The following is a 13,603-nucleotide window of genomic DNA, read 5'->3' on the forward strand; positions in this document are numbered from 1 at the left end:
TCTGTCTTATCTTCAAGCTGATGAGGAAATTAAAACATGGAGGGATCGATGGAGGCGGCGTAAGGACGGGGAGGGTTTCTAAACATCTCGTAAAGGCTCCAAACTTCGAATAAGACCCTGAGATACTCCCGTTTGCAGCCCGGTTCTTTTTTCCGAACAAGATCAGGTTAACGGCCGCCATTTTGGTTGAGCGGGTAGCATAGCGCATGCGCGGACGTCCTGGTGACACAACAGGGAGTGGGCGGTGCTGCAAGCCGATCTGTTCCCAACTGGGTCCCAGTGCCCGGGGTTTGTTACGTTCTGGGCTGCGCGTCAGTCTTCTATGGTCTTGCCTTTGCCATGGTGGCCAGGGCCAGTGAGGATGTCCATCCGTATGGTTGATGCCTTCCACAAACAGTGGGCACCTCAGATTGCAGAATGTCTCATAGTCACTGGAATTAACATTGTGGTTTAATTGTGAAAATTCCATTTGCTTTTTTTGCCTTTTGGGGTTTCTTTTAGTTTGTTTTAGATCACATTTTTGGAAGAACAGAGAGAGAAAAACATTGCATAGAAACTAGAATTGTCTGTTTTGAATTTCTAACATGGACTGATAGCGATATTGACACTGTCAACTCTTTCTGCAGGATATTAGAAGAAGATGATTTGCACAGGAAACTAACCAAACATCACATCAAGACCTCTCAGAGTCAGTTGATTCATCAGGACCTGAATATCATCAGCCTTTGAATGTGGAAGGAGAAATGTTTCTCTGATCTGTCTGTGAGAAAAGATTACAAACATCAGTGTGACCAGAAAAGCACCGAGACACACACACACCCGAGTGAGAGTGTTCCAGTGCACTGACTGTGGAAGGAGCTTTAACCAGTTACACAGCCTGAAAAAAACATCACACCATTCACAGCAGGGAGAAACTGTACATGTGTTCTTTGTGTGGACAAGTTTGCAACAGATCTTCCAACCTGGAGAGACACAAGGACACCCACGCCATTGAGAAACCATGGAAATGTGGGGATTGTGGGAAAGGATTCAGTTTCCCATCCCAGCTGGAAACTCACCGACGCAGTCATACTGGGGAGAGACCATTCACCTGCTCTGTGTGTGGAAAGGAATTCACTAAGTCATCCAGCCTGGGGTCACACCAGAGAGTTCACAGTGATGAGAGGCCTTTTAAATGCTTTTACTGTGGAGATTGCTTTAAAACCTCTCCTGATCTAATTAAACACCAGCTTGTTCACACTGACAAGAGACCATTCAGTTGTTCTCACTGTGAGAAGAGATTCAGACAATCATCTCACCTTATTCAACATCAGCGAGTTCACACTGGGGAAAGGATATTCACCTGCTCTGTGTGTGGGAAGCGATTCACTCAGTCATCCAATCTCCAGACACACCAACGCATTCATAGTGGGGAGAGGCCGTTTACCTGCTCCGAGTGTGGGAAGGGATTCAATAGACCATCCAACTTGTTGAGACACCAGCGGGTTCATGTGTGACTGCAGGGATTGGACCCTGCTGTTAATCACATGCTTTATTTATTTCTGCTGAAGTTAATAACTCCTATCACTGGGCCAGAGTTTAAAGTTCTTTGCAAGGCAGGTGATGTGCCGGGACTGCAACAAGTGGGAATTTCTGGAGAATATTGCGATCCTTGACCATCATATCTGCAGTGAGTGTCTGCAGCTCAGGAAACCTGGGCTCAGGGTTATTGAGCTGCAGTCTGAGCTGCAGACATCCGGGCCGTCAGGGAGGGGGAGAGTTAGCTGGACATTTTCTTCCAGGAAGCAGTCAGAGCTCCAAGGTTCAGTGGTTTAGTCAATGGTCAGGATATATCAGAATATGTCAAGGAAATCAGTTTTAGCATCTGTGGTCTTAATTTCTCCAGGGTAAGAGGAGTGAAATTGACATCTGGACTTAGTGTGTGTCAATCAAGGCACTTTTCCCTTCTTTAAGATGCTGGAACATGGATTCTGTTGTTATCAGTGAAATTAACTGATCTGAGACATTGAAAGGATTCTCGTTACAGCACATCAGGGATTTCAACCTAATTTCGACTTTGGGACGATCAGAATACTTGGTAACAGGCAAGACACTGAAAGATTTGAAGGGATGACTCTGAAGAAGAGTCATATGGACTCAAAAGTTAACTCTGTTTTTTTACTCTCCATGGATGCTGTTAGACCTGCTGAGTTTTTCCAGCATTTTATGGTTTTGTTGCCCTTGAACTGAGTCGCTTGTCACACCATAAGAAGTTAAGATACAACCACATTGCTGTGTGTCTGGAATCACAGTTAGGCCAGATCAGGTAAGGACAGCAGGTTTCCTTTCCTAAAAGGCACTGGTGAACCAGATGGGTTTTTACAACAATGGTTTCATGGTCATCATTATTGAGATTAGCTTTTCAATTCAAGATTATTACTTGAATTCAAATTCCACTGGATTTGAACCTTGTCACCCAGAGCTTGGGATTCTGGATTACTAGTTTAGTGATATTTCCACTATGCCACCATATCCCCCTCCCTGCCCCATGCCACACACAAATGGATTATTGATTAATTTATTTCAAGTTTAATGAGAAAATGATTAGACCTACCCTGTACCTATATCTAACCCATTGGAAATCTATTAAATTATTGGACTCAAACAAACCCATTCGCTCCTCCTCAGCTCCACAGTGAGTGAGACAGGGAAAAACAGAAAAGCAGCAATATTCTGGCCCCACACTCTCCAATCACCCGCTGCCAGCAGAAAGCGGCGACTGCAGCTTCAATCAGTGGGTTGCTGCCCATCCCTGGGATGCAAGATACTCCAATCCAGGCTAAACCTCCCAATACACCAAGCACTGGCTCAGTAAAATACAGGTAGATTGTATCCCGGTCATTGAACCTCCAAGCAGCATTTACAGAATACCCGAGTGAGTGTGTCACAAATAATAACAACTTTCTAAATATTTTCACTGCAAAGTTTCCTCCTTTTATTTAAAAGTTGACTGTTGTGAATCTAAAAATGAGCACCATGGGATTTGTGTTACCGACTGACCTATTTTCCATTGTTTGTCCAACAGGTTTGCAACTCAATTTGTGTTGGAGATTGAAGAGAATCTGATCTCAAAATGAGGGCACAAAGCAGGTAAATATTAAATCCAGGAACAAATCCTGAGGAAAATGGATCACAATGTTTGGAAGGAGGTGCAACTAAGAAAGGGAAGCTGTGAATGATAGAATGGAAAGCATCAGTCCCTTGAGCTTCTGGCTAGCAGAGTCAGTTGTGCATGAGGCCTGTAACCTCAGGTTTGTGGGTTCAAGCCCCACTTTGGTGCTGTTGCTTTTTTTAAAAACTTTGCTGCTTTCATGGATGAATCCCAGCTCTCCATTCCTTCACTGTGTCACTGTGCTCCAACTGAGTCTTTCTCCATCCTGCTTTGTCTTTACCACAATTGCTGGTTTATGAAAGCAAACTTCCTCCACTTCACTGGAAATGCGAGAGACCAGTTTATAGGTGCGGCCTAATGTACAATGAATGATGACATTTTAAAGGTGGCAAGTTTCACTCAAGCCCCTGGACCAACAAAACTGCTCAGAGTCACCGAATTAGAATAGTCACTCCCTGGGTGCCCAATAGCAGTGGACCCATGTCAAGAATGATCTGATTCATAAGATTAAGGGAGAGAAATTAGCAAACTCCCACTCAAGCTTATTCACATCAGAAACAGTTGGGAAGAGGAAGCATTTCATAGGCTTGGTTTTATTTTCTTTGGAAAGCTGCTGGAATGGTTTGGCTGGGGGTGTCACTAGTTCTGGAACACAAGTCTTCAGAGCTTTGATCTGATACGTTGGTTGTGAGATCACTTAGCTCTGGCTATCATAGGATGCTTCCACTGTTTGGCAAGCAGTCCTGTGTTGTAGGTTCACCGGGTTGACATTCTGATATGGCTTGTGCTGCTGCTGACCTGCTGTCCTGCACTCTTCATTGAACCAGGCTTGATCGCCTGGTATGATGTAATTGTGGAGTGAGGGATATGCTGGGCCATGAGTTTACAGACTGGTTGACTACAATTCTGCTGCTGCTGATGGCTCGCACTGCCTCATGGGTTCCCCATCTTGAGTTGCTAGATCTCTTCTGAATCTATCCCATTTAGCACAGTGGCAGTGCCACACAACACAATGGAGGGAATCGTCAGTGTGAAGGTGGACTCTGACTCCACAAGGGCATTGTGGGGTCACTCCTATCTATACTATCATGGACAGATGCATCTGTGACAGGTAGAATGGTGAGAATGAGTTCAAGGATTTTCCCTATTGTTGGTTCCCTCAATGGTTGCCATAGCCTCAGTCTGACAGAGCTGGAGGCAGCAGGTTATTAAACCCTGGAGGAACTGCCAGACCCAGGAATAAATTGGTGTTCTTCCACTGCATGGCGTGTTGCTGTTTCAAAACACCTTCAAATCACAGTTGTATTCTGAGGACGAGGAAAGGCTATGATAGAGGAATCCACACAGACATTCTTCTTTCTCCCCCTCCAATTTCACACTGACACATCTTACTCCTCCTTCCCTCTAACTTCATGCTATCACTTTCCTGCTCTCACCACAGTTCCAGCTCCTGCCATTTCAGTGCCTCCACCATTACTTATTGCCTTGTTGATGTGTTTGAAGTGACTGAGTGCTTTTGCATATTATGGGAAGGAATTCCTGGACACAGTGCGGAGCTGTGTTTAATCATTTGATGCAACAACAACAGGATGCAGATGTGTGAGGAGCATCAAATGGCAGGAACAGGCCAGGAGCTGTGCTGAGGGGGCTGGGGATGATGGGTAGTGGGAGTTCTTGTTGCTGGTGAGGACCAACCGACAATTGTGCTTCATCTATGTGGACTCGACACCCATGCTCATGGCCATGAACTTTGGGACAATTTTTGTGCTTCCTTGGTCTCGATAAAAAAATATAATGTGCTGGTTAATGTTTCAGATGGGACTCCCTAAGAACGAATACATCTTGCAAGAATTGTACTCAATAATCAATCCCCACCCGCCAAAATAGTGTTAAATATCAGGCTGCATGACATATTTCACATTGTTACCAGATTTATGTTGCTAAAATGTATGCGTTTCCATTTTTATTGTATGGAAATTGTGTTTTTTTCTTTAATTTGGTCCCAAAAACACTGCTATAATTTCACCCATCTTAAGCACCTTGGGATGTTTTATTAAAGTAAAGGTGTTATATAAATGCAGATTTTTGTTGTTGTTGACTGTGAGGAGTGATTCCATTGCCATTTGAGATGGAAACTCTTGTTCCAGGGGGAGGATTTTCAGAGCTGACAGGACATGGCAGCATAGCCACATTGTGACAGACCATTCAGATAATTTACATGTGTGAAAGGATTGACTGAATTTTCCCACCCGATAGACAGAGGCTTTTTAAACTTTGTGTTTGTGGGCAGCGATTCAGTTTTTCTTCCTGCCTGCTGAGGCACCAGTAAGTTCATATATGACTGTAGGGGTTGAATTCTGCTGTTATTGCTGCTCTTTGGAGATTCTCTATTTTCCACTAAATCCCATTCTCCTTTCTGCTGGATAATGGAGGGTCCACGCAGTTGGGTTTCAGAATCACACAGTGCAGAAGAGGCCTTTTGGCCCATCAAGTCTGCACTGACACGTCAGAAATACCTGACCTACTTACCCAATCCCATTTACCAGCACTTGGCCCATAGCCTTGAATGTTATGATGTGCCAAGTGCTCATGCAGGTACTTTTTAAAGGATGTGAGGCAACCCACTTCCACCACCCTCCCAGGGTGCGCATTCCAGACCATCACCGCCCTCTGGGTAACAAAGTTTTCCCTCACATCCTCCCTAAACCTCCTGCCCCTCACCTTGAACTTATGCCCCCTTGTGACTGACCCTTCAACTAAGGGGAACAGCTGCTCCCTATCCACCCTGTCCATGTCCCTCATAATCTTGTACACCTTGATCAGGTCACCCCTCAGTCTTCTCTGGTCCAAAGAAAGCAACCCAAGTCTATCCAACCTCTCTTCATAAATTAAATGTTTCATCCCAGGGCAACATCCTGAATCTCTTCTGCACCCCCTCCAGTGCAATCACATCCTTCCTATAATGTGGTGACCAAAACTGCACACAGTACTCTAGCTGTGGCCTCACCAAGGTTCTATACAACTCCAACATGATCTCCCTACTTTTGTAACCTATGCCTCGATTGATAAAGGCAAGTGTCCCAAATGCCTTTTTCACCACCCCACTAACATGCCCCTCTGCCTTCAGAGATATATGGACATACATGCCAAGGTCCCTTTGTTCTTCAGAACGTCCAATGTCATGCTGTTCATTAAATATTTCCTTGTCAAATTACTCCTTCCAAAGTGGATCACCTCACACTTTTCAGGGTTAAATTCCATCTGCCACTTTTCTGCCCATTTGGCCATCCCATCTATTTCTTCTTGTAGCCCAAGACACTCAACCTCACTGTTAACCACCCGGCCAATCTTTGTGTCATCCGCAAATTTACTAATTCTACCCCCTACATAGTCATCTATGTCGTTTATATAAATGACGAATAATAGGGGACCAAGCACTGATCCCTGTGGTATGCCACTGGACACTGGCTTCCAGTCACTAAAGCATACTTCTGTCATCACCCTCTGCCTCCTACAAGCCAAAACCTTGTCAAAGGCTTTGCTGAAATCCATATAAACTCCATCAACTGCACTACCCTCATCTGCACACCTGGTCACCTCTTCAAAAAATTCAATCAAATTTGTTAGGTATGACCTCCCTCTGACAAAGCGATGCTGACTATCCCTGATCAAACCTTGCCTCTCCAAGTGGAGATAGATTCTCTCCTTCAGAATTTTCTTCAATAGTTTCAATAAAATATAACGATATAATTTGTTTCCTAAGTTAATTGTTTGATCCTCCGGCCCCAGTCTCCGTACCACACCAGGAAAACAAATCTCGATACAATAATTTATACTTTCAATGGCGAGGCCTTCACCCATCATCCCCCGCAGTAAGAATATCCCCTATCCACAGCACAGGAAAGCAGCGCGCAGGCGTAGTGGGGAACCTATTGGAGCATGCGCAGAGCGAGTAATGGCGATGGAGAGACGGTTCTTTGTTGGATCCGGATCGTTCAGGGAGTCAGGAGGGGGACAGAGTAAGCGATGGATCCGCTGGGTAGGCGGAAAGGTTTCGTAAACATGTTGCGTAATCCGCAAAATCCCGAAAAAGAACTTAGCGTTCCCACTTTTGCACGGAGTCAGGACGGCAGTTTTCTTCTGATTGCAGCCCCCGGGGTAACGGTCGCCATCTTTATTGTGGTCAAGGCGCAGCAGGATGCATGCGTGGCCGCCATCTTTATTGGGGGCACAAATCCTCACTCAGTGAGAACTCTGCCTTCATCTGGCCCAGAATTGTCAAAACAGATTCCAGTGGCATGACATCGCTCTCAAATTTGGATAGAAATTGTATGGTTAGAAGTTTCTTTCCAATCTCCTTTGCATTGACGTACGGTTATCACATTGAGAATGGCGCAAAACTCCTCATACTTCCCAGCTCGGAATGCTTTGAGCGCGCAGTGCAAGTTAAACTCCAGTGTCCAACCGTTCACCACTTGTTCAGGGTCCGGGATAGCTTCAGCCCCATCACCTACTTCGCTTTTCATACAGGTCGACTTGAGTCCTCCCGCAGTTTGCAACGACCTGCTGGGGTGCGCCTCCAAATCACGTGTTGTTCCCAATGGTAGAATGAGGACAATTGTCCATCAAACTGCCCTCACTTTGAGTTACAATGTGTAATTGATGAGGCAAATCATCGATATATGTCCAAGGCAGTGACAATAATTATGCCTTTAGCATAATAAAATTTTCCAAGGCATTTCACAGAAATATTACAAAGTAATGTTTGACACTGAGCCACATGAGCCATATTAGGGCAGGTGACCAAAAGCTGTGTCAAAGAGGTAGGTTTTAAGGAGTATTTTAAAGAAGAAGAGTGAGGCATAAAGCTGTGGCCTAGGCAACTGAAAGAACAATCACTGATGGTGGAGTGATTAAAATCGGGAATGCTCAAGTGGCTGGAATTAGATCAGTGTAGAGATCCTGGCGAGGGAGTGGTGAGGGTTGTGGCTGGAGAAGAATACAGATCGGGATCATCACAACCATGGAGGAAAACTTGAGAATTTTAAAGTTTTGGTGCTTTTAAAATGAGAGCCTTTGTCGGTCAGTGAGCACAGGGGTGATGTGTGAACAAGGCTGAGTGTGAGTAAGCACACGGATAGCAGAGTTTTGGATGACCTCAAGATTCTGGGGGTGGGAGGATGGAGTTGAATGTTGGAGGCCGGTTGGGTATGCATTAGGATAATTTAGACTACAGGTAACAAATGAATGGATGACGCTTTCAACTGCAGATAAACTGAGACTAGGGTGGAGTCGGGTGATGTTACTGAGGTGGAGATAGGCAGTTTCGTGTTGATGTGGATATGTGGCTGTAAGCTCATCTCACGATTGTGAACAGTGTGATTCAGCCTCAGGCAGTTGCCAAGGAGAGGGAGAGAGTCAGTGGTTAGGGAGTGGAATTTGTAGGCACTGAAGGCAATAATGTGAGCATTGGTGGCTCAGCCAGCATTTATTGCCTATCCCTAATTGCCCTTGAGAAGGTGAGCTGCCTTCTTGAACCACTGCAGTCCATATGGTGTAGGTACTCCCACAGTGCTGTTAGGAAAGGAGTTCCTGGATTTTGACCCAGGAATATTTAAGTGGAAGAGATTTCTGCTCATCCAGTGCTGGATGTCAGACAAATCTGCACGGTGTGTGACTCAGATTTTTTAAAATTCATTTATGGAAGTTGCAGGCTGGGTCAGCATTTATTGCCCATCCCTAATTGCCCTTGAGAAAGTGGGAGTGAGCCATCTCCTTGAACCGCTGCAGTCCATGGAGGGAAGCTTGGAGGTGATGGTGTTCACATATACCTCTCCCCTCATCCTTTTTGTTAGTGGAGGTTGAGGATTTGGGAGATTCTGTCAAAGTTCTAGTCGAGCTGTAGATATATAAAATCCCTCTCTTTCACTCTCTGCCTCCCCTTTGTCTCAGTGGCAGGTTTCCTTCCCTGAAGGACATTAGTGAACCAGTTGGGTTGTTATGACAATCCAGCAGCTTTCATGGTCACTTTTGCTAGTGTCAGCTCCACAAATTACCAGATTCATTTATCTCAATTTCACAACTTGCCTTTGTGTTTTTGTGAGTTCTCTCTCACTCCCTTTTTTTCTGTTTTAAATCAACTTCACAGAGTATTAGAGGGGGAGGATTTGCTGTTGGGAAACTCAAAGCAAGTATCACATCAGGATCTGATGGAGCCGCTCAATTTATCGTAACCTGAATGTCATCAGATTTTGAACATGGAAGGAAAAAGCCCCGTTTACAGTGGGGAGAAACTGTGGAAATGTGGGGAATGTGAGGAGAGATTCAGTTACCAGTTTGAGCTGGAAGCTCATCGACGCATTCACACTGGGGAGAGGCTGTTCACCTGCTCCGAATTTGGAAAGGGATTCACTCGGCGATCTGACCTGCTGACACACCAGCGGGTTCACACTGGGGAGAGACCTTTCAAATGTCCAGACTGTGGGAAATATTACAGAAGTTCTGGGGACCTGATGAACCATCAGTGTGTTCACACTGATGAGAGACCATTCAGGTGCTCTCACTGCGTTACTGGGTTCAGGGGATCATTTCAACTCATTGTACACCAGCAAATTCTGTGGTGAGAGACCGTTCACCTGCTATGTGTGTGGGAAGGGATTCACTCCATTCTCTCATGTGCTGAGACATGAGAGAGTTCATACTGGGGAGAGACCTTTTAAATGTCCAGACTGTGAGAAGTGCTATAAAAGCTCTGGGGAACTGATGTCCCATCAACGTGTTCACACTGATGAGAGACCATTCAGGTGCTCTCACTGCAGGACCGGGTTCATTCGATTGTCTGAACTAACCATACACCAGTGGATTCCAAGGAGAACAATCCCAGTTTCTCCAACCTAACATTGCAACTTAAATTCCTCATCACTGGAACCATCCTAGTAAACCTCCTCTGCCCCCTCCCAAGGACCCTCACATCCTTCATAATGTGTGGTGATCACTGGTTTGCACAGACCCAGATGTCCTGTATTCATGTCTGTGATGTCATCACATACCGACAATTGCTCAGTGACATCACCCTGCTCCCCGGGTATTTCCTCAACTGGGAGATTTTTTTCTGACTCCAGTGCTTCTAATATCTTTCCAGCTGCAGGCTCCAGCAGGAGATTTTAATCTTGGCAACTGAAATTGTTTCACTTGTCGGCTTAGTTAACCATTCATCTAGAATTTAGAGCTTTTATTGCTATGCTGTGTTGTCTGTAAGGGGTTCCATGGCTCTTGGACTGGTGGATCTAATCCATGTCCTTCCACTTCCCTGTTTCACCTCTGCCCTCCCTGATCACCTCTTTGCTGTTGTCTAACTTCCTCTGTCTCTGGGTGTATTTGAGCTGTGTTTGGTATTTTACTGTTGCTTCTGCAACCGTGTCTAAATGAGGTTTCCACCATTTTTCATCCCTTGACCTTGTGCTGCTGACTTACCAGTTTTATCTTCCTACAGCATCTTACAGTCAGGAATTGTTTTTCTGGTGTGATTGTACATTTCTCTCATGTTTCAGAACTTATATTAACCATCAAATTCTGCATCATTGTAATTCCGTGTAATTTATTTTGAACAACCTGAAATGTTAACCTTGTTTCTCTCTTCATACATTCCAGCAGATATTGCCAATCCCCAGTTACCTGTGGAGATGATGATGTTTGACCTTTTTGAATCGCTGCAGTCCATGTGGTGAAGGTGCTCCCACAGTGCTCTTAGGTAAGGAGTTACAGGTTATTCACCAGTGATGATGAAGGAATGGTGATATATGTCCAAGTCAATGACAAAAGTGTGATATAAATACAAATTAATGTAGTAAAATATTCCAAGACATTTCACAGAAATGTTACACAGCAAAATTTGACACTGAGCCTGATGAGCAGACATGAGTTCAGGTGACCAAAAGCTTGTTCGGAGGTAGGTTTTAAGGAGCACCTTAAAGGAGGAAACTAAGATAGGGAGACGAAGAGGTTTAAGGAGGATTTTAAAACCCTTGTGGTCTTGGCAACTGAAAGAGTGGCCACCAGTAGTGGGGTGATTAATATCAGGAATATTAAAGAGGCCGATGGTAGATGAACAAATGTTTCAGGGCGTTCTGTGGGTGGAGGAGATTAGAGATAGGGATGATCGCAGCCAGGGAGGAAATCCATTGAGTGGAGGGTTATGTGGGTATTGTGACACAGCCAATGGTAAGTGCTGAGATGTTCAAATCCCGGAAGGAAACAACTGTCATAAATCACTTTTGCAATTTGTATGTTTCGAGATGCAGGCTTTGAATTCAGTAGTAATAAGACCACTGAGTCTCAGGTTTTTATAAAACTAAATTAAACATTTATTAATACAAGAAAGATAGCAAGCACATACATATGCCTACAAAATTACTGCTTTAAAAACTAAAAAAATCCCCTAATTAACCTGACTCTCAGTTACACCCCAGTTAAGGCAACAGTAAAACACAGATTTAAACAGACCTTTAAACAGGCTTTTGATAAGGTCCCGCATCGGAGACTGATAACGAAGATAAGAGCCCATGGGATCCAAGGCAATTCGGCAAATTGGATCTAGAATTGGCTGAGTGGCAGGAAGCAGAGGGTGATGGTCGAGGGGTGTTTTTGTGACTGGATGCCTTTGTCCAGTGGAATTCCACTGTTGGGTCTGTTGATGTTTGTGGCATATATAAACGATTTAGACTTGAATGTAGGAAGGTTGATCAATAAGTTCGTAGTTGACATGAAAATTGGTGGGGTGGTAAATAGTGAGGAGGATAGCCTTAGATTACAGGAGGATATAGATGGGCTGATCAGTAGCAAATGGAATTTAATCCGGATAAGTGTGAGGTGATGCACTTGGGCAGGAGAAACAAGGTGCGGGAATACACAATGAATGACAGGACCCCGGGGAGTACCGAGGATCAGAGGCACCTTGGTGTGCATGTCCACCAATCCCTTAAGATATCAGGACGGGTAGATAAGGTGGTTATAAAGGCATCTGGAATACTTGCCTTTATTAGCTGAGGCATAGAATATAAGAGCAGGGAGGTTAGGCTGGAACTGTATAAAATGCTGCTTAGGCCACAGTGAGAGTATTGCGTGCAGTTCTGGAATCCACATTGTAGGAAGGATGTGATTGCACTAGAGAGAGTGCAGAGGAGATTTATCAGGATGTTGCCTGACCTGAGAGTTTTAGTTACGAGGAGAGATTGGATAGACTGGGGTTATTTTCTCTGGAGTAGAGGAGATTGAGGCGGGGCATGATTCAGGTGTATAAAATTATGAGGGGCTTAGATAGGGTAGACAGGAAGGAACTTCTCCCCTTGGTGGAGGGATCAATAACCGGGGGCATAGATTTAAGGTAGAGATTCAGGATGTGAGGAAGAATCTTTTTCACCCAGAGGGTGGTGGAATCTGGAACTCACTGCCTGAAAGGGTGGTAGAGGCAGAAGCCCTCATAACATTTAAGAAGTATTTGGATGTGCACTTGTGATGCCATGGCATACAAGGCTATGGACCTTGTGCTGGAAAATGGGATTAGAATGATTAGGTATTTGTTTGAGTGGTGCAGACTCAATGGGCCGAAGGGCCTTTTTCTGTGCTGTAGACCTCTATGACCCCTGGCAAAGCACTCCCTGGACAGTCACATTCAAAATGAGTTTCTTTCAGCATTGGGCCCTTGCATACGGACTTGAGAGTTATAGGATGGAGGCTTTAGATCTTAGAATCCCTCTCCTTTTACCAACAGCCTTCTCTTCCTTTATACATATTTTCCTCTTTAAATGCAAATTCTCATTGTCACTGGCTTTGTTAAAAATTTTAAATCTTCTGACAATAAGACCCTTTCATAATACCCACTTTGCTAGTAAGCTTTGAAAAAATATGTATATTGTTTCTGAGTTTCACCTGGTTAGGTGTAATATTTCACCCACTCTTTTGAATGGTCTAGTTAAATATGCAAATCGGCCCTTTTACATCTCACCTTCTATTTCCCTATGTTTATCTAATTACCATTTCAAATCTACTTCTCTCCTATACATCAAAGCCTCTAGACCAGCTGGTTTTAATCCAATTAAGACACACATACATAGATACAGACACCACTAAACTCTATTTTTAAAAATTTTCAATAACATTATGGACCTTATTATATCTTCTTGACATCCCCCTCCTTATCAAAAATGAACTCACATAATTCTAAAAGACAGATTTTATTAACCCATCTTACACTATCTCCTATACTTACCTATATACTTACACTATTACATTACCAGTTGCATTCATTAACATAACAATATATATGCAAATCCTTGGTATCAGCAGAAATCATTCCAGTTCAGTGTCCAGGTGTTAAAATGTCCTTTATGTTTCAAACACTTGATAATGCATCTGCAATCAGATTCTCTCACCCAGTGACATGTATTATCTGTA

General features: G+C 44.1%; 1 pseudogene; it reads left to right on the top strand.

The window, feature by feature from the left end:
- LOC121270270 overlaps window positions 1-13,603 on the top strand; it is a 91,912-nt pseudogene continuing 78,309 nt past the window's right edge.

Source organism: Carcharodon carcharias, chromosome 27, assembly GCF_017639515.1.
Source record: "Carcharodon carcharias isolate sCarCar2 chromosome 27, sCarCar2.pri, whole genome shotgun sequence".
NCBI lineage: Eukaryota > Metazoa > Chordata > Chondrichthyes > Lamniformes > Lamnidae > Carcharodon > Carcharodon carcharias.